This window comes from Aulonocara sp. 'chitande type north' Nkhata Bay, linkage group LG3 (assembly GCF_057382095.1).
Source record: "Aulonocara sp. 'chitande type north' Nkhata Bay isolate Kocher_YH1m ecotype deep benthic linkage group LG3, A_spYH_male_GT1.1, whole genome shotgun sequence".
Taxonomy (NCBI): Eukaryota; Metazoa; Chordata; class Actinopteri; order Cichliformes; family Cichlidae; genus Aulonocara; species Aulonocara sp. 'chitande type north' Nkhata Bay.
In genome coordinates, this window is record NC_141346.1 from 57,396,232 (window position 1) to 57,418,959 (window position 22,728).

At 39.2% G+C, this 22,728-nt stretch overlaps 1 long non-coding RNA gene across 1 annotated transcript; it reads left to right on the forward strand.

Annotated features, from left to right (window-relative positions):
* The first annotated feature begins 10,760 nt into the window (after positions 1-10,760).
* Positions 10,761-13,642, forward strand: LOC147336270 (uncharacterized). Its single transcript, XR_015128260.1, has 3 exons — positions 10,761-11,213; positions 11,564-11,612; positions 13,077-13,642. It is a non-coding gene; the product is annotated as an uncharacterized LOC147336270 (long non-coding RNA).
* The last annotated feature ends 9,086 nt before the right edge of the window (positions 13,643-22,728 follow it).

The window sequence follows — 22,728 nt, forward strand, 5'->3', positions numbered from 1 at the left end:
AACATAATTTAAAGTTAATTAAAAAACTCTTACTGCCTATATTCTACTCAATAAAGTTCATCTTATCTTATTCTGTTTTCATTGCACCATTCTCTCTATACAGTTTTTGAATTTACACACTATAACGTACACGGCAGTTTTTTTCTGTGCTTCTGCAACTGTTTCTTGGGTTTTCCTATAAGGTTTTTGTAATTAATTTAAAAAATTTATATTATTTTTTTGGCTTTAGTGGATTCCTGCTCAGCTAACTCGGCCATTATGCACTACCCAGTAAACAAAATGGCTGAACAGTATCTTAAATGTCTGAACATGAGCTAGTCATACCATGTTACGTAATATTCATGTGCAGTGTAGCAAGGTGATTGTTTAAATTACAGGAGTAGATGCCTGCAGCTGAAACGGTTTTCTGATCTGAATACGGTAATGTTACCAGATATGCATTGTACTATGGGAAAACGGTGGTGGATCAGTGTGTAAAAAGCCCCCAAAAGAAACACACAGCGTCTTTAGCTCAAACACTGTCTGATCACTCTCTTAGATACTGTGCTGTTCCATCTAGTTATTGGTTACTGAGAAATGTTAGGTCATTAATTAATTAAGAGAGTGCAGCTGTTCAGATCAGATGGTGAAGTAGGAAAATGCAGAACATGTTATTATAGCTGAATGCTGTGTAAAATACTAGTAATAAATCTAACTCCCATTTATGGCTTTTACTACTGTGGGGCTAAATAAAAAATTACAGACATAATGAAATCTGCTACAATTACAAAGCTTAAGTTTAAAACAATTATTATATATTAAGCATTTTTTTGCTCTTTTTTTTTTTTTATTCTTTTTGCTAATAATGGACTCAATTTTATTATCAACTTCAAAGACCTATTAAACTTTTAAACCATTAAATCCAGGAAATTAGATGCCCGTAAATGTACGAGACCCTCTTTATGTCTAGTATCCCCAAATATTTAATAATCCTTTCTAAAAGTACACAAATTTTGTTCTTTTCAATTAAATATTGCATGTTCAATGTATTCTTGAGCAGGTAAAAATTCCACTAAATTAGTTTTTGCATATTTTTAAGTATAATCAAATTTTTATAGTTTGCGAGTACTTTTAATTTGGAGATTTTGCCACTTGATTTGAAGTTTGGATAGTGCTTTATAGTAATTTGTAAATGTTTTGAAGTCATCTGGCTTCTTAATAATTTAATAAAAAATTAACAAGCCATGTAATAATTTGAAAACCACTAGGGACCACTTATAAAAAAGTAATTCCTTTTTTACTTAAAGGAATTTAGGATTTATGTCTGTCAAGTCATTTGTTCTGGCATAAGTCACCATTTTGATATATCTTCCTGTGACTTTAAAGTCTGTCAGCTAGTTAGATACATTTTTGCACTGCTAGTGTTTGCTGCTTGAATTAGTCAGTTTATCATATAAACACATGCAGTGCCTTTCAAACTTTTAATTACACTGTTCATTTTGTGCATTAGTAAGAGAATCTTTTATATTGAATTATCCTGGGAAAAAACAAAAATGTTTGTATTTTCTCATGCACTTTCTTTCATTTCCTTATCACGTTTAGATTCTTCAAGATCACAAGCACCATCTTTGACATGTAAGTAACTTTCATATTATTTGTATTACTTATTATTATTATTATTATTTTTGAAAAGTGATGGTCTTTGGGGCATCCTTTTTTTTTTATTGGTATTAAGTATATATATTTATTTAGGCACAGGAGGCAATGATCTATTTTAAAATTTAACATTTATTTAATTTTCATCTTTTATGCTAACAATAATGCCAACAGTGTTCTCTTCACTTGACCCACAACTCTGACAGTTTTGGTCCTCTGCTCTCCTCACAATTGGCTGATTTCCATCTGAGCTGCTACTGTCAACTGCATTAAACTGATTTTACATTGCCTTGTTATTCTAATCTTTATCTGCGTTTTGGACTCCAAACATTCACACCTGCTGTTAGTAACCAGAGCTCACAAGAGTGTAAGGCGTGTAGTTCAATAAAGTGATCGATGTGTTCACTAGCTGATTTCAATAAACCGGTAACTTATCAAATCCATATTTTATAGGAAGTACATTACTGATAAAAGTGGTAATAAACACGGTAACCAATAAAAATTTAAATTTCCTGTTATAAAAAAAAATACTGCAGTGAGCTCGGTTTTCTAACACCAGGTGTGAACATCTACAGTCTTTAAGCGCTGGTAAAGATTTAAAAATAAAAGCATTCAATAACATAACATTAAACAGTAAATTAGTTTGATGGTGTTGACTGCAGCAGCTCAATGTTAATCAGCTGATGGTGATGGAAGCAGATGAGCGTTTTTCATCATGGTTGTTAGTGATGTGTTGGTCAAAACGAAACGGCTCTTTGAAGTGAACGACACAAGCGTGTTTTTTCTCTCTCTCTCACCCTCTCTCTCGCACTTTTTTTCCCGCTTCACTCTGCACGCGAGCCTTGTGCTTTGCGCTGGGAAGAGGGGGGAGGGGCGGTTGTTACACACGCAGTAGCACAGGAACAGAGCAGGAGGGAGAGAGAGAGAAAGAGAGCCAGGGACAACAACGTCACATTAGAAAGGTATAGTAATCATCCACAACTATTTTCAATTGCGGATGATAAAGGATTCAGAAAGTTTATTCATGCAGGCCCATATGACAGAGAATATGCATCTTCTGTTTGTTTTCATATTATAATTTATATTTAATTGTGTTGTGGTTTGCAGTGTTTTGTGTTGTTTCACTTTAAATTTGTTTAAAAGGAAAAAGCTGAAAATTTAAATAGTTAAAAGTTGAAATGTAAATAGTTGTTTTTTTTTGTATTATATGATTTATTTATTACATTTTATGTGGAGAGAATAAATAAAAGTATATTTACGGTGGCTGCTAGAGACAAAGCACGTACAAACCCCAAAACACGTAAAAACTCCATAGCACGTACAAACTCCAAAGCACGTACAAAACACAACAGAAGTGCTCCAGGATGCTAGGCACAGTGTTGAGATTTTGTTACCTAGTGGCTACACAAGCCAGGAAGTACCAACGACCGGATTTGGTGTGTGGTAGTAACAGGTAAATGAACAGCTTTTGGAATTTTTTATGAATATATATGAGTGCTTGTGTATAAATACACAAAAAATACACATATGATTTCAATTGTGTAAATTAAGTGATCTAGATAGCTCTGTTTTGGAAGTTCAGTTGACGCTAGAAATGGGTTTTGGAGTTTGTACATGCTTTGTCTCTAGGGGCCACCATATATATTTATATATAAACATATATAAATAAAACCACGTTTCTTTTTTTACATTAGTAATTCCTTTTGTTCATAATTTTATATTGTTGTTAATAATAAATTAATTAAAGCAACAAAACAACCTGAAGAGCCGGTTGGGAGCCGAAAGAGCCGGCTTTCTAAAAAGAGACGAAAATCCCATCACTAGTTGTGTAATATGCTGGTATTGATATGATCAAAAATGAACTGAGTTGTTTCGTATTCTATAGAAATTGTACATCTAATTAATAACAAGGCTTTCTGCTGATGTTATTAATTAGAAATTTATTGTTTTATTTTTAAGCAACAACTTTTTAGCATGCAATCAGTCCATGCTGTACAGGACAGATTTGTAAACTGTGCATACAAAAATAGACTATTTTACAAAATTGCTCTTTCAACAAATGTAAATCACAGCAGATTTTTTTTGTTGTAGGTGCACTGTCACAACTAGAAATGTGGGGGGAAGTCCTCAAAGTTGAAGGCAGAACAGGAAAATACATGGAAATAACAATTTTCCTTTAAATGGTAAATGGCCTGCATTTTTATAGCGCTTTTCTAGTCCCTAAGGACCCCAAAGCGCTTCACACTACATTCAGTCATTCACCCATTCACACACACAATCACACACTGGCGATGGCAAGCTACATTGTAGCCACAGCTACCCTGGGGCGCACTGACAGAGCACATCAGTAAAGGTCGATCTGGATACTTGATAACTGTTGGTATAGGTATGACATGAATTTGAATCTCCATTATCACAGGTTTTAATTGGGAGGGAACATGCAGATATACAGGAGGACTATAAACAGCAATTCCTATTGCATACAACTGTTTTAGAAAATACCAACAACACTGTTAATTTATCACTTGCTGGTCTGTGGATGGATGGAAAATCCATCTGGCTCCACTCTGGCTGAATTGGTGCTACAAACAACTCTGCGCTCGGCTTTCCTGGCTGTGTGTGGATTTATACTTACACATCCAAATTTTGACCCTATTTTTCTTCCTTTCAGCTGATTGGTCAATTTCATGTCAATCACCAATTAAACAATCCAATCAGAGAACATCTCCAGAAGTTGATTCTGTTCATTTGGACGTAGCATTTTCAGTGGGAGAAAATGCTGCAAGCGCTACGTCCAGATGAACAGAATCAACTTTTGGAGATTTACTTACCTGGATGATTGAGCATGCATCAAGACAATCAGAGAACAGATAGGTTTGGCTGTTGGAGGGCTGCATTACGGAGCTTCAGGTCCTGGAAGAATAAATTCCCTTTTACATACCAGACCAGCATTTTTCTTCATTAGCACGAAGGAAAACAGTCTGTGCGTGTCAGAGTTCTGTGGTTTTTGTGTCACAGGGCTTATAATATGTGTAAAAATCTGGCCAGGGACCATCACATCACACTGCTATCATATTTTTCTGTTGCTATCATGTTTCTTTTCTGAGATGTTGTTACTTTTATGACAGATGTAACGAGAAATCTTCCAGAAAGTTAAATTTTTTATTCTATTCAAATATTTGATTCTGATAACAGATAAAGATTTTTTTTTTTACTTTTGTTCTGCTATTTCATAGTTTATACAAATTTTGGCCAATTCCTATTTATTTTAACCCTTTAGCCCCCAAAAAGTCGCCAGCGACAGGTTTTTCCAAACCTGTCTCGTCAAACCTGAGCTCTGCCAGGGGCCCAACACGCCTGGACTTTTAGAAGAAAAGAGATGTCCGAAAATAAACCACAGGGTCAAATACTTAATTTTGTTCAGTGTTTTAGAGTTATTAATTTGAATTGACTAATTTAAATATTTTATTCATGTACATTTTGATTGCCTTTAGTAAAAATGGCAAAATTTCAATTTCTTTTTTCTTTCTGTTATTAATCCTTGATTACATTCATATAGTATACAGTAGAGGAAAAAACCTACCAGACCTACCAGTTATCCTGCGTAACATTATTGGGGATAAAGGGTTAAGGAAGCGCAATTAATTTTTTTAGTTTAGCTTGTGTTTACTACCATTCTTTTTTTATCACCACACAGTAAACATTAAGTAATATGTAAAGTGTCCATTTATCCTCCATTCCGGTCCATTATCTTAAGCTTAGGCTGCTGCCCCTCGACCCAATCTGGTACTAAGTAGAGAGGCCCAGACTTCGCTCTCTCCAGGCACTTGGCCCAGCTCTTCCGGGGGAATCCCAAGGCATTCCCAGGCCAGCCGAAAAACATAGTCCCTCCAGCATGTCCTGGGTGTTCTGGGTCTCTTCCTGGTGGGACGTGCCCAAAACACCTCACCAGGGAGGCATCCTAACCAGATGCCAGTATCTAATCTGTCCTTTTTGTATATTCCCCTCAGGTTGCCATGGTAGCAGATACAGGGGAAACAAGTGTAGACGATGCCACAAGAAGGATGATGAAATTCCTCATATCACCTGAGCTGGCTGTGGAGTACAACATGCTTGGCCGACATGGGGAAAAAAAGTTCAGAGATTTGCGTCTTTTTAATGTTGTGTATGGTAAGTTAGTTTCACTTGAGACATTTGAACTTTAGAAAACTAAACTTTTTTAATAAAGTGTTTGAAAGTGTAACTGAGATTGGTTATCATGCAATTTGTATATATTTTTTGAGGCAATAAAGTGAAATAAACATTGTTCTTTGAAAATCATCACCAAATGAAGTAAGCTAAGATTAACTTTACTTTGGCTTGCCCGTTTTTCTTCTTCTTCATTTGCAGAGGCACTGAAGAATTATTTAACATCAAAAGTCAACTTGCAAGAAGCAGAGAAGGCTCTGTCCAAGTGGTTCAGTGGAGCTAAAGACAGAGGAGGACCGAGGGCTGCAAGGGTACAAACTAGACTTACGGCTCTGTAAAAAAACAAACCCTGCTGATTCAAGATAAGCTTTTGAGTTTTCCATCTGACTTTTTCCCCATGTTGCTACAGTTCCAAATATCTAAGGAATTTTGCTGTAGTTTGACATTTCTAGTTTTTAAACGTTTACGCACTTTGGAATACAGTTACGTAAAATCACAGTTGTTGGACAAAATAAATGTGAAAAATGTTGTTTTGTGTACCCTCGTGATTTTTGAAATGGTTTTATTTACAAACTAGATTTTGTTTGCGGTCAGCTTTAATATATTTGGTGTCTTTGTGTCACAGAACCCGTATTAGCCGTCTGAAAAATTTATTTTGTGACTGTTTTACTACATGGGGCCCACTCAGTGCCAGAACTTAGTCAATTCAAACTAGAAATAAGATGTAAATACAGAACCCACTGCTAATGCCATTCCAACTTTTTAGCTCATGTTTTCCTCATGTTGTACCCACTAAGAACTTGAAAAATGGGGCCTAGGTGGGTTTCAGTGTACTTTGCCCAGTTGGGGTCCATTTAGTTCCCAGATTTTACCTATATAACACCGAGATGGGCTTATAAAATGGGGCCATTATGGAACCCGCGGACAATCCCACTTAAAACCCACTTTTTAGCCTATGTGGTACTCACATGGTACCCACAAAACAACTTGAAAGGTGGGGCCTGGGTGGGTTTCTTTGTACTTTGCCCAGTTGGGGTCCATTTAGTTCCCAGATTATACCAATATAACACCGAGATGGGCTTACAAAATGGGGCCATTATGGAACCCGCGGACAATCCCACTTAAAACCCACTTTTTAGCCTATGTGGTACTCACATGGTACCCACAAAACAACTTGAAAGGTGGGGCCCGGGTGGGTTTCTGTGTACTTTGCCTAGTTGGGGCCCATTTAGTTCCCAGATTTTACCAATATAACACCGAGATGGGCTTATAAAATGGGGCCATTACGGAACCCGCGGACAATCCCACTTAAAACCCACTTTTTAGCCTATGTGGTGCCCACATGGTACCCACAAAAACTTGAAAGATGGGGCCCGGGTGGGTTTCTGTGTACTTTGCCCAGTTGGGGTCCATCTAGTTCCCAGATTTTACCAATATAATACCGAGATGGGCTTATAAAATGGGGCCATTATGGAACCCGCGGACAATCCCACTTAAAACCCACTTTTTAGCCTATGTGGTGCCCACATGGTACCCACAAAAAACTTGAAAGATGGGGCCCAGGTGGGTTTCTGTGTACTTTGCCCAGTTGGGGCACATTTAGTTCCCAGATTTTACCAATATAATACCGAGATGGGCTTATAAAATGGGGCCATTATGGAACCTGCGGACAATCCCACTTAAAACCCACTTTTTAGCCTATGTGGTGCCCACATGGTACCCACAAAAACTTGAAAGATGGGGCCCGGGTGGGTTTCTTTGTACTTTTCCCAGTTGGGGCCCATTTAGTTCCCAGATTTTCCTAACATAACACCTATATGGGCATTTAATATGGGGCCATTACGGAACCCGCGGACAATCCTATATGGGGCCCATTTTTCAGCCCATTTCCAAACCATATGGGCCCCACATATAAATGTTGGCTGGGTAAATATCACGAAAGCACCTCGCAAAACTTGCAACACGCTGTAACTCACCTCAGAACGTTAGCAGTCGGAGCAGTATGCATCACGTGATAGAGCAGCTGTGGCATGCCGGACCTGTCGGTGGTCTGGATAGCATGTGGAGCTTCGCTAGCAACCTGGCATTTCATCTCCGACAAAGTTATCCCCAAGAGAAGTAAAGCAAGTGTGTAAGTCCATCTCTGAATGTTTGTAAAGCATTCCCACGTTAAGCTTAACAAGCGACTGCCTCTCGCTCTCCGGCTGCTACTTCAATCGTGAAACTGCTTAAATGATCAGCTGATCGGCTTTTCTGTCGCGAGTCCGTCTCTCTTGTTTGTTTTTGGCCCACTTTGCACCAGAAAGAGGAAACCAGCGGCTGAACAACAGCAGAACGTTTAAGCTTGATAAGCTGTTGTTAGAATTTATTTAATATTTCTTTCTACACCAGGATCTTTTTCTAAGCAGCTGACTGCTGGTAACTGTGCAGGGGCGGATCTAGCAAAGTTTAGCCAGGGGGGCCGATAGGGCATGAACAGGGAAAAGGGGGCACAAAGACATACTTTTCTTTCTTATTCTCATTTAAAATGTCTAGCTTTTAATAAATAATTATCTGACACCCAAAGTTTTAATTTGATGTAAAATGAATAGAAGTCAATTACTGTATATAGTGACTATTAAGTCTAATATACTCTAGTAAGCTATAGTACTTTTTACTTTGGGAAGGTACCATCTGTGCAGTCTGCAATTTTGTTGAAGAAAGATGTTGAATCTATTTAATATTTCTTGAAAAATAATTGATTTCTGTGCATTTTTTTTCACACTGCATCAAATTAAGGTTGATTACGTCGATTAAGCATCATGAGGTGGAGCGTGAGGGGTGGTTCCTTATTTTTTATTTATTTATTTTTGTTGTTGCTGGGAGTTGGAACCCTATTAGTTAGGTTGCTTAATATTTACGCTAAGTACTCTTTAAAATACCAGAATAGGGAGGATGGTGTAGGTCTAAGTTTATTAGATTGATCAGTATTGCTGAACTATGAAATATTTTTTTTGTATACAGGTATAACAGAATAGCTTTAGTGTAGTTGTTGTTTTAAACTTGAGTATGAACTTGCAGACTTGCAAAATGCAGCAAGATATTTTAAAAAACAGTTTTGTTGATTAAAAAACACTATATCGGATTCATATCGGTATCGGCAGATATCCAAATTTATGATATCGGTATCGGTATCGGACATAAAAAAGTGGTATCGTGCCATCTCTAGTATAAACAGATTATACAGGAAACACTTGGGCTGATGGATTGTAGGTTTCCAGGTTTGGCAACTAGATCAAAACGTGGCACAGCTGGCAACCTAACAAACTTTTATCCACACTCCTAAAAGGTTGATTCTGTTCATCTGGCTGAGATTTTCATCAGTAATCTGGGACATTTAAAAGTTGATGTGTACCGTAAACCTACGCATACAGATCAGAATTTAATGTTTGACTCTCTTCATCCACTGAAGCATATACTGGGTGTCACCAGGACGCTGCAACATAGAGTGAACACCATCCCTACAGACACAGTGGCCAGGGAAGCAGAAGAACATCACATCAAGAAGGCCCAGAGTAAATGTGATTCAAGATTCTTTATTTGTCACGTGCATGGCTATACAGGTATAACACACAGTGAAATGTGACCTGATACACTCCTCGACTGTGCAACGAAAAAAAGAGAAAGACAGAACTTTATATACAGTGAATGAGTATATACAAAGAGGACATTATGTGTTGCAAGTGGGTGAGTTATGTACATTATATAAATAGAAATAAAATAAAATAAAACAATATGGAAAATTACATCTTGTGCACATTGTGTGGGAAGGGTGTTAAAATGTCATGTGCTATAGTGAGGCCAGAAGAATCAGGATGATATGAGAATATATGCACTGCACTACACACTGTATATAAATGCCACTTGTTTTGCACATATTCAACTCTGTATATTTTATATATTTTATTATTTTTATTATTTATTTATTTTTACTATTTAATTTGTAAAAATGTGTATACACACACACACACACACACACACACACTCGTAGGAAAATATTTAGTATACACATCCAGAAATGCATACACTATTATATATTGTACATATATTTATTAGTTTCAGGTTGGCCATTCTTGTATTTTGCTCGTTTGTGTTGTTGTGTTTGCACATCTCTGTTGCTTGTGGGGCTCGCACACAAGAATTTCACTCGCATGTGCTGTGCCAGTGTGCCTGCACATGTGATGTGACAATAAAAGTGATTTGATTTGATTTGATTTGAATATGATAATGAGTCCTGTCTCAGTCACTTAAGGATAATAGGGGGGTGGGGGGCACCCGTCCCATCCCAGCAACAGATGGGATGGGTCCTTCAAAATCTCTCACATCTCTCCACAGCACCTGTATAGAAAGTCCTGAGGATCACTGGAGAGACCCTGAACTTCCTCAGTTGTCGTAGGTTGTACAGGCACTGCCTAGCCTTTTTGGTCTGGACCTGAATGTGGGCAGACCATGTCAGGTCTGAGGAGATGTTGACACCGAGATACTTGAAGGACTGCACGCTCTCCACTGGAGCTCCATTAATGATAATGGAGGCTATCCCAGCTGGACATATATATATATATATATATATATATATATATATATATATATATATATATATATATATATATATATATCTACAGGCCTTTGGAGCCGAGGATCGCAAGTTTCATTCCCGCCTGGGATGTCTGTATCCAGTAAGGGTCCTGAGGCTAGACCCCCTATGCTAAGTGAGCCTACTGCAGACATGAGCGAGACAGATTTTTTTTTATAGATATATATAACATATCAGAGGGGCTTTTAATAAGATATATATATAAAAAAACCCTCTTTACATCTGCTAATGAAAGTGAAAATGAATGAAAATAAAATGCTAGAGAAAGGGCTGTGTGGAGAGCTGTTATAAATGCATGATCTGTTGATCTGTTAGAGTTTAAGTTGAGTTTAAACTACATACATCTTATGTAATACTCAATACAAATACACTATGAACACCTTCATCTTGTTGAATTTAATATGCTGTGTGTATTATATTCTGACAAGATGAAATGTAAATGTAACTGATTTTGTTCAATAATGAGTTTGAGTGGGTTTTATTTCTTTTATGTCATTTTTGATTTCGTTGTTAGTTATTATTTTGTTTTGTTTATGACTTTGAATAAATAAAGTTTGGAGGAAAAAACACCAGTGGTTGTTATCCTGCTGGGATTTGTGGTTCATTAAATACTTGGTGTTGATTTTTAAATTCACTTCTGGAACCTTATGAAGTGGAGTCAGCTTTGGATACCATGGGAACCATTGGTGCATCTCTCAGAGTTCAGTGAAGGCAAGCATTAAGCAGGACCAAAACAAATGTCCCTCACATGCCAAGGGTAAGAAAAAAACTGGTGGTCAGTGGTAGTTTTAGTAAATCAAAGGACATTCAGTGTTTTTTTTTCCTTTTAATTGTGTTATTTTCAATTGAATTCATGTTTCAGGTCCAGTTTATCTTTAAAACTAGGCACAAACACGAGACGAAATGTCTGTAAATTTGTAGTATCTAACTTGATTATCTTTCTTATTGCTACTTTAAAGTATTTAATCATATTTTCAAGCTAAATTTTAAAGGTACATATGTTGTTTTTCATTTATGTGCTTGGATGAGAAGTCTTAACATCATTGTTGTTTTTAAGGCAATATTTGGATAATTTTTCTCTAAACTTATTATCTTTATGTTTGTCAGAGCTGATTCACTGAGTAACACCAGCAGCCAAATGCTCACAGTGGCAGAGGTAAGTCACTTTAACGTGACACATTAGATAAGGAAGAGACATGGCATTCCAAGTGTAACCCACCTAAAATTGCCTCATGAAAATTAACTGCTGATCCCGAGGAATGCCAGGTAGGTGGCACTATGAGATTATGTAGTGCTTGTGAATTTAAATAGCGAAGGAAAACGACGTTAAGGCTGTATCCCAATTCGGGGTCTGCAGCTTTAAAGTACGCAGCCTTAACGGTCCTCAAGGTCCGCGTACTCAAAGACCGTTAAGGCCGGAAGTGCGAGGCTTGGAAACGTTTCATACAGCTTTGTTTGACAGAAATGAAGGAGAACATATTTTGTACATTTGTTTCTACATGAGCTCTGTGTGATTTGATAAGAATCTGAGGCTGAGACCACAGGACTGTACAAACATGATTGTTGGGCTTCATTTCTGTACTGAACAGTCATTTTAAGATTAGCTAGTAAATAACAATTAGATAGTGTTGTTCATGAGACTAAAATCATCTCACTTTGGTAATGTAACTATAATATGGCCAATATTATAGTTATTATATTAATCATTATTAGTTATTACAGCAGTGAGTTTGAACTCTGTGTCAAATACTGAGCTTCAGTAAAGATTCAAGTTGCAGTTATTTATTTATATCACCTTAAATCTTCACTCAAAGACAAGTATCTGTTACAGTGTATATATAGATGTATCATACATAAGAGACAAATGTTGTTCTTTTAATGTGTTGGCATTACTAAATTTGGCTCAGTGCTTACATATATGTGTAAAAAGAAAATGTACGAGCTGTGATAACTGTTTCTGATAGAATGAAGAGTAGACTTTGCTGCTCTTAACTTTTTACTGTCCACTTTCTGCTGTGAACAAACAAATTTCCTATGTGTGGGACTAATAAAGGTTTATCTTATCTTATCTTATGTGAAGGTGAAAGGTAAACTTCACAGTGACATAAAAATGTTCCCAAAGGGGCCAGGGGAACAGTTAATTTAGCATTTTTGGCATTACAGGTACAGCCAGGATATATTTTTACTTACCTTTCACTAAAATTGCAGTTTCCCTGCTGACTCCAATTATGGAATCAGATGGGGAAGCACAGAGTTTCCGTTGTTGAATAGTGGGTTTGTGTTTGCATTTGGTGACGTGTGAACAGGATTACTTTGCTTACTTGTAAATAGCCTGTTTAAGTTACATATAAATGGGTAAAAAACATGTATAATTAATATGCAAAATATTGTTGGGGTAATGAGCATGCTGACTGCATCAAAACATCTTCTGACTACAAACACGTTTTTCATCCCTCACCTGGCGGGAGGAGTTTATGAAAGAAGGACACAACAACTCTTCAGTAATTTCCCATTTCCACTTTTTCACAACACCTCAGTCTTTGTAAGGAGGAAGTCTATCAGATCAAATGGTTGTAGATTGTTGTTACTCTGTCCATCTCTTCTTTCTCTTTATATACAGACCGGGAAAATGCAAAGAAGACCTCACCATAAGAAGGGGGTAGATTCAACTGAAGAACAGCTGGATCTGCGCACAAAAGTTCACACCAAACGATACCTCTGTGAGCAGTGTGGGAAAATGTTCAAAACACTATTAAGTTTGAAGGTCCATCAGCGTCTGCACACTGGACAAAAACCCTATTCTTGTGATCAGTGTGGCCAGAGCTTTGCCCAGTTAGTTCATCTTCAGGTGCATCAGTTTGGGCACAGTGGAAAAAAACCATTCCTCTGTGAAGAGTGTGGAAAGACCTTCACTCACCGAAGTCCTTTGAAAAGACACCAATACACCCACACAGGAGAAAAACCATTCCCCTGTGATGAGTGTGGAAAAAGGTTCTCTCACTTAGGGAACTTGAAAATGCACCAGCGTATTCACACAGGAGAAAAACCATTCCCCTGTAATAACTGTGGAAAACGCTTCGTCCAAGCAATTCATTTACAGAAACACAAGTGCATGCCACAGGTGTAGGAAGCATCCTGCCCTACATCGGCACTTCCACAAATGTTTATCAACCCATTAAAATAATTTGCAAGCATATTAACATGTTGTCATTCTAATTTCATTTTCAAATGAAAGCCAATGACAGGGAGATGTTTTCTTTCTGTGCCAGCGATCTGTGTCAGCTGATCCCTGCGACCGTGCACTGAAGTTTTAGATAAAATAAACTAAGCTGAAACCATTAAATAACTAACCAGCGATCTGTGTCAGCGGATCCCTGCGACCGTGCACTGAAGTTTAAGATAAAATAAACTAAGCTGAAACCATTAAATAACTAACCAGCGATCTGTGTCAGCTGATCCCTGCGACCGTGCACTGAAGTTTTAGATAAAATAAACTAAGCTGAAACCATTAAATAACTAACCAGCGATCTGTGTCAGCGGATCCCTGCGACCGTGCACTGAAGTTTAAGATAAAATAAACTAAGTTGAAACCATTAAATAACTAACCAGCCTGTGCAAGGGATCTGTGCCAGAGATCTGTGTCAGCTGATCCCTGCGAACGTGGACTGAAGTTTTAGATCAAATAAACTAAGCTGAAACCACTAAATAACTAACCAGGCTGTGACAGAGATCTGTGTCAGCTGATCCCTGCAACCGTGCACTGAAGTTTTAGAGAAAATAAACTAAGTTGAAACCATTAAATAACTAACCAGCCTGTGCCAGGAATCTTTGTCAACTGATCCCTGCAACCGTGCACTGAATTTTTAGAGAAAATAAACTAAGTTGAAACCATTAAATAACTAACCAGCGTGTGTCAGGGATCTGTGTTAGCTGATCCCTGCAAATGTGCACTGAAGTTTTACAGAAAATAAAGTAAGCTGAAACAATTAAATAACTAACCAGCCTGTGCCAGGGATCTGTGTCAGCTGATCTTTGCGACCATGCACTGAAGTCTTAGATCAAATAACTAACCTGAAACCATTAAATAACTAACCAGCCTGTGCGAGCGATCTGTGTCAGCTGATCCCTGCAACCGTGCACTGAAGTTTTAGATCAAATAAACTAAGCTGAAACCATTAAATAACCAACCAGGCTGTGCCAGAGATCTGTGTCAGCTGATCCCTGCAACCGTGCACTGAAGTTTTAGATCAAATAAACTAAGCTGAAACCATTAAATAACCAACCAGCCTGTGCCAGAGATCTGTGTCAGCTGATCCCTGCGAACGTGGACTGAAGTTGTAGATCAAATAAACAAAGCTGAAACCATTAAATAACTAACCAGCGATCTGTGTCAGCTGATCCCTGCAACCGTGCACTGAAGTTTTAGAGAAAATAAACTAAGTTGAAACCATTAAATAACTAACCAGCGTGTGTCAGCGATCTGTGTCAGCTGATCTTTGCGACCATGCACTGAAGTCTTAGATCAAATAAACTAAGCTGAAACCATTAAATAACTAACCAGCCTGTGCCAGCGATCTGTGTCAGCTGATCCCTGCAACCGTGCACTGAAGTTTTAGATAAAATAAACCAAACCGAAACCATTAAATAACTAACCAGCCTGTGCCAGCGATCTGTGTCAGCTGATTCCTGCAACCGTGCACTGAAGTTTTAGATAAACTAAGCTGAAACCATTAAATAACTAGCCAGCCTGTGCCAGGGATCTGTGTCAGCTGATCCCTGCAACCGTGCACTGAAGTTTTAGATAAACTAAGCTGAAACCATTAAATAACTAGCCAGCCTGTGCCAGCGATCTGTTTCATCTGATCCCTGCAACCGTGCACTGAAGTTTTAGATAAACTAAGCTGAAACCATTAAATAACTAACCAGCCTGTGCCAGCGATCTGTGTCAGCTGATCCCTGCAACCGTGCACTGAAGTTTTAGATAAAATAAACCAAACCGAAACCATTAAATAACTAACCAGCCTGTGCCAGCGATCTGTGTCAGCTGATTCCTGCAACCGTGCACTGAAGTTTTAGATAAACTAAGTTGAAACCATTAAATAACTAACCAGCCTGTGCCAGCGATCTGTTTCAGCTGATTCCTGCAACCGTGCACTGAAGTTTTTTATGATAAACTAAGTTGAAACCATTTAAATAACTAACCAGCCTGTGACAGCGATCTGTGTCAGCTGATCCCTGCAACCGTGCACTGAAGTTTTAGATCAAATAAACTAAGCTGAAACCATTAAATAACTAACCAGCCTGTGCCAGTGATCTGTGTCAGCTGATCCCTGCAACCGTGCACTTACGTCTTAGATCAAATAAACTAAGCTGAAACCATTAAACAACTAACCAGCCTGTGCCAGCGATCTGGGTCAGCTGATCCCTGCGAATGTGGACTGAAGTTTTAGATCAAATAAACAAAGCTGAAACCATTAAATAACTAACCAGCGATCTGTGTCAGCTGATCACTGCGACCGTGCACTGAAGTTTTAGATAAAATAAACTAAGTTGAAACCATTAAATAACTAACCAGCCTGTGCCAGCGATCTGTGTCAGCTGATCCCTGCAACCGTGCACTGAAGTCTTAGATCAAATAAACTAAGCTGAAACCATTAAATAACTAACCAGCCTGTGCCAGCGATCTGGGTCAGCTGATCCCTGCGAACGTGGACTGAAGACTTAGATCAAATAAACAAAGCTGAAACCATTAAATAACTAACCAGCGATCTGTGTCAGCTGATCCCTGCGACCGTGCACTGAAGTTTTAGATAAAATAAACTAAGCTGAAACCATTAAATCAAAGTATGTGTTACAGTGAGTTTTATATATTTACTAGGTATGTGTGTTTTTAAAGGGATGTCAAATGCTGTCATTTTTCTGTAAAGCAAATTTACCTTGCCTTTAGGTATAAATAAAGTTACCTTACCTTACCTTACCTTAAATAACTAACCAGCGATCTGTGTCAGCAGATCCCTGCGACCGTGCACTGAAGTTTAAGATAAAATAAACTAAGTTGAAACCATTAAATAACCAACCAGCCTGTGCGAGCGATCTGTGCCAGCGATCTGTTTCAGCTGATCTTTGCGAACGTGCACTGAAGTCTTAGATCAAATAAACTAACTGTTAGATTTGTATTGTTGATTGTCATTTATGCTTAGAAATATTTACTTATATATGCTTAGAGTTTTGTAATTAGTTGTAGATTGGTAGAGGTTTTGATCCTTGATAGTCTGCAAACTTTGTGTGTATTAGACAGCACTTTGGGAGCATGAGAGGTCATACCGTGTCTTATTATTTTATGGTAGGATTAACGTAGTTGCGTCTGTTCTAGTCTAAGTGCTCTTTGTTTAGATGAACTGCAGGACTTCCTCACCGTGTTATCTAGGATGAACCATCTAGGGTGAGGGGGAGGCTACCCTCTTCCTGACCAAGAATGTTTGACCCTTTGATCAGCAGTCCCCACACACACACACACACACACACACACACACACACACACACACACAGGCAAGGTACTCTTTGTTTGTATGTAGACGTCGTATGTTAATGAACCTATGCATATTCATGTAACCTCAATAAAAGGACAGTGTATGGGAGAACGGACGAGAGCTACTGGGGTCAAGCGAAGGAACGGTGCCTGTCCGGTTCTCTCCCGTGCACGAGTACCATGAAGAAGTTTGCCTACTTGCGTCTTGCTTGCAGTGTAATTATATTGTCTTAACGTTCCAGCGAATAGGTTCAAGCTACAAACCTAACATTAATTGGTCCTTCGATGCCGGAGCCCTGGAATCGCATTCACCGAGGGGAGGAGAGGCACGCTGAAAGAATGACGTCAGCCAGGAAGTTCCTGTGGATTCGCTGTATGTCTTTTCTCCTCGATGAATGGCGATTGGCAGGATTCGAGGCTGATATTACACGCTAAGCAACACCGAGTAAGTTTAGAGTCCAACTCTATAACTGTACGTCTTCGCCGCTCAGTGGGGCGTTGTCCGTGGCCGCTTAGTGGGGCTAAAATTCGCCGTCTAAGTGGGGCGATGTACAAAGCCGCTCAGTGGGGTTTTTTGTACAGAAGCATTAAGTCGCAGAGTTGCGCAGTTCGAACTTTTTTTTGGTTCGCCGTCTTAGTGGGGCGAAATACAGACCGCTGTGTGGGGTACTGTAGTGAGTTCGCCACCGCTCAGTGGGGTGTTGAGAAGTTCCGCGGGGTCCAGATTGTGCTGGACAGTAGGCCTATTTTGTGTTGTTGTCATTGTCGTCGTCGTTGTTGTTGTTGTTGTGTGTGCGGAGCAGAACATGTGGTCTGTGACACCGACTGTTGTTGTTATCATGGGTTTCTAAGCAACCAAGAGTGAGTCGGAGGGAGACAGACGTTTGTGCTGGACTTTGCTCCTGGCAGCACAAAGTGTTTATGTAAAAAAGAGAGAGAGCGACGGCTCCACAGCTGCGCGGGTTCACGCGAGCGCGGTCACGCGGACCTGAGCCGTGCGGTTAATCGCAGGCTTATAAATGGAAGAGATTCAAATGTTAGAAGTTTTCAGAAAACACACCAGCCTTGGAGAGCTGTGGAGAAGGCCAGCCCACATCAGCAGCACTTAAGATATGCTCTGGTGAATGGCTTTCCCCCCACCCCTTGCTGACACAATGTTTATTCTTTAGCTTGCCCTGATCGACAGCAGCCTGTGTGCCAGACCATAGATTTAATTGAGGTGGATAGTTGTTAAAAGTAATCTACATTAAGCTTGTGGTTGCTTAAATTCAGTACAATGACATGTGAGGTGAAGTGATATAGGTAAATATTTAAACTCATGAAGTGCATAGAGGCACTTGACCTGTGTGAAAGACTGTCGTCTTATTATGAGCCATTGTTGAGATATAGAGCACATCTGTGAAAACAACTAATATGCTCAACCCTGTATGAAACATCTAAAAATACATGATGGAGAAGCTGTGTTGAATATGTAAGTGTAAGACTTTGCCACTGTGGGCAGAGCATGCAACTACTGTGTGATGTCGCGTTGCAGTTTTGTTTTTGTTTTTTGAGCTGATGAGCAAGCTACACATTATCAGATCAAGAGCTGTCTGAGAACTACTCAAAGAGAGGGAAACAGAGAGTGTGCAGCGTTTCCATGAGCAGTTTTTCTGCACCTTGACTCGTGTGTGTGTGTAGCATCAGCATCATGTTTTTGTTTATTTGTTTTGTTGGATTAAAAATAATTAAATAAACTGGTGATCATGCTTATGGATCACCATGGCACATATCTCCAGCCATATGATTTATTTATGCAGATGAAAAAGTGAGTGTGAATGTGTCTGACATCACAGTGTTTTTGTGCACTGTGCAAAAGTAATTGCCTCTGATTGTGAGTGAGAGCAGTGATTTTGCAGACCACCAGCTATTGTGAAGAAAAAAAAAAGAGTGAAAAAGAGACAAATTACATTGTAGACGAAGAGAAATAATCATAGGAAAAAGGTTTTGTGTTGATCAGCCGAAAAACAACTACAATGTCATTTTCTGCTTTTAAGAAAGGATTGTTCACACAAACACAGACAGAGAGAGAGAGAGAGAGAGATGTGTGTTGATTAAGCAGTGATGATAATAATGAACATGTTTTAGTTTGTCACTTTCAGGTGAAAAGCAGACCTGTATCAATTTTCCACATGCAACAGTCGGAAGAAAGTTATAGTTTAACATCATTGGAAACACGTTTCTGGCTGACTTATTTACAGTGCCATGTGTTTCTCAACCTCACAAGCGAGCTCACTCCTCCCTGAAGATAAGGAATGCAGCTCCAAAGCAATAACATGATAAAGAGACAGCAGCAAGTCCTGAGCACAAAAAGTCCCAGCAAAGCAGCAGCAATGTGGATAAACAGCAGCAGAAGAAGAAAGCAAACCCATCTTCCTGTCTGATTGGTTGAATTTCACGGAGGGGCGAGCAAGATGGCAGCGTGAAGAGGAGTTTTTGTTTGAGTTCTCAGCACGAGACACTTATTTGACGTCTTTCTGGCCTTCGGGACTTTTTTGGAGATCAGCGCGCTAAACTTGCTGGATCTGAGGCCAGGGTCTGCGGCGGCAGCATGTTGAAATGCTCAAAAAGGACTGAGTGACTCGGGCAAGCCACATGCGGCTAGCGACATGAAAGAAATGGACCCTTCATGATGCGTTCAACGTGCCAGCGCTGTGGTGGGAAAGGCTCCATCATAAACACGCCCTGCACCGAGGTTCAGGCCAAGAAGAAGAAGACGATGACTTCCAAGCCCAAGAAGGTCAGCCTCAGCGTGGGCGAGCTGATTGTGAAAGCCGTGGCCGCTTCCAAGGAGCGCAACGGCCTGTCCGTGGCCGCCCTCAAGAAGGCTCTGGCTGCCGGAGGCTACGATGTGGACAAGAACAAGGCCCGTGTCAAGACCGCCATCAAGAGCCTGGTGGCGAAGGGCACTCTGGTGCAGACCAAGGGCACCAGGACCTCCGGATCCTTCAAGATGAACAAGGCTACTGAGAGCAAAGCCAAGAAGCCCGCCGCAGCCAAAGCCAAGAAACCGGCAGCAGCTGCTAAGAAGTCGCCCAAGAAGGCAGCAGCAGCACTTCAGCTACTAGACAGGACAAAGCTGAAGGAGAACTGCCGGGACTGTTGAAGTGGGAGAGGACAACAGAGTGAGAAGACTAGGTGAGAACACATAGGAATTATTTAATGTGGGAAATCAAAATTTGGGTTAGCAAACCTGGGGAAAAGAAAACTGACTGCTTAAGTTGGAAAATTGAGACGGAGTCTGAAACATTGCGAAAATAGAAACATATACAAAATCACACACACACAAGCAGAACATGCATTAACCCTACTAACAATTCCAAACACAAAATGACTCATGAAGACTCATAGCACATTAGTTAAGAAATGATTAAATAATAGCAGAGAAATGTGTAGGAAAGGCAGCTTTAAGAACATGCTCTGCTGGAGATGCAGCTCCACAGACATGCATTAGACCTGCCTAATAACACAAACCCATGCAATGAAAATTAGCTTGTTATCTTTCATCAGTGTTACAATAGTGTCAATTTAGCAGACACTTGTTATCAAATACTGAATTTATCCTAAAGAAAAAAAAATTGACTCTACAAGTTGCAGGACAACAATTTAACTTTTGTGGGAAAAAAAAAAAATAAAAATCCTGGTTTGATAAATCAGTGATCAGACAATAAATTTAGTGTTAAAATGGTAAATTGGGAGAAGCTTCCTGCTTGATTGAGGCAGCATAAGTAATTTACTGTATGAGGGAAATTGTCTTTTGTGATACTATTTTGAACATGCTTTTCTGTCGTCCTGTCAACTTAGTGGGTTAATAGCTGATATGCAAATTAGTTGATCGGTTTTAGATTAATGAAAGGTGATTGAATTCTAGCACGAGTGAATGAGATGTGTTGGAGTTTGTTGTGTGTTGAGTAGAGACTCTAAAACACTGAGTTTCCTGCTTTGATGTGCGAGTGAATCCTGTATTTAGATACACAACTCTGAATACGTCAGAACAGACTGTTTTGTGAAGTGCATGACAGCATGTCACATGTTTTATGATGAAGGGAAAAAGGAAAAATTGAATAAAATAGATCTGTGGCTTAAATGAGTGAAGAGCACAGACCGGGTGATTAAACTCATAGCTAATATGACATTAGGGTTATGTTGTGTGTTGTGCAGCTGATGGTTGATTTGGAGTGAATCTAGCTGATGATTTTTCTTTTGTTGTGAAGTTGAGCCTGCCGATTAGTATGATGGTATGATAAACCATGCTAATGGTATGATTTACCCTCCTGAGATGAGGAGCTTGTGTCATGACTTAACAAGGCCTTTTTATTTTGATACTTTCACAGTGCACTGAGAGTTTGGTTTGATAATCTCTGTTATTTTTTATTTTTCATTTTTGAACAAGCACTGATTTTTGCTTGTGAATTTCTTTTCTTTGAGCAGATCTGCAAGTCGGGAATTAAAAGCGTTACACGTCGTCAAGAAAATTGTTGCAAGTGAGTTTCTCCACATTTAAAATGGGTTCAGGAGAAAGCCACTTATTTGGGACAATTAGGAAATGAGAGTCCCCCCCAAAAAGGATTCAACGAGGAAATCCAGTCTAAATTATTTTTCTTTTTGAAATAACGTCGTTTTGCTGAGCGTGGAAACGAATGCGATGATAATTTCCACAATTAGCAAAAGAAGGAACCACTGAGTGAATGAGTAAGAATTTTAAAATATCTGACTGACTGACTGAACATGATTGTGTGAAGCTAACCCCCACCTGACAAAGGTGCAGATGAACCCATGTGTTTCCTTTTACAGGAGCAGAAAGATGACAGCAACACTCGAGGTTGCATGATGATTTAACCTTTTAAATGCCATTTTCTGTGTCTGTGCATTTATCAGGTGTGTTATTCATAGGCTTGAGTTGCTCACAGAGATATCTGTGACAAAGTATGCATACGCCTGCGCAAGCGCTAATATTTGCATTTTCTTTTCTTACAGCATGCCAGTTCTTCATGTGAATTGATGATGCGATTTATACCAGGACAACTGGTTGATGTTTTTTCCTACTACAGGATTTCTGGGTTTATGTGTGAGGAAAACTGTGTTTACAGGTTATGAGTGGTGATGCTGTTGCATTGTGTTGATGGGAAAATGTGAAGGTTACTTTGATAATGTGAATAACCTGTGTGAAATTTCCTGTGTTGAGAACTGGTGTTACTTCTTTCCACAGCTAGGGTTGACTTTATGGTGTTTTTATGGCACCTCTGGAACCTGTTGACCTGTGTCTGACCTCTGTCTGACTACAGTCAATGTGTATTGCTAATGTTAGTTTCTTTGAGAATGCTGTGGAAGATTCAGCTGAAACGGACAAGTGACATGAGTAAAACAAATAAGAGATACAGTGTTTCTGGGATAGTTTGATATGGGCTCATTAGCTGGCCACTTTTGAGCCCATAGTAATATATAAGTGGAGTGACTTTGCTTAAGAGCAGTCACCGATTACATTAATGTTGCCTGAGTACATGGGATGATCCATGTCTGAGGCGACTTATGAAAATAATTGTAGTTTACTGATTTGAGAAAACCTGCACATGACACTTGTCTTGCTGATGTTGAATGCTTCTTGTCCTTATGATACAATTGTTTACAGGTATGAAGTTTGATTTTACTTCCAGATTTTGTTTTCCAGGCCATGATGGTGTGTATGCAGGCTCCTGGGAGAGCC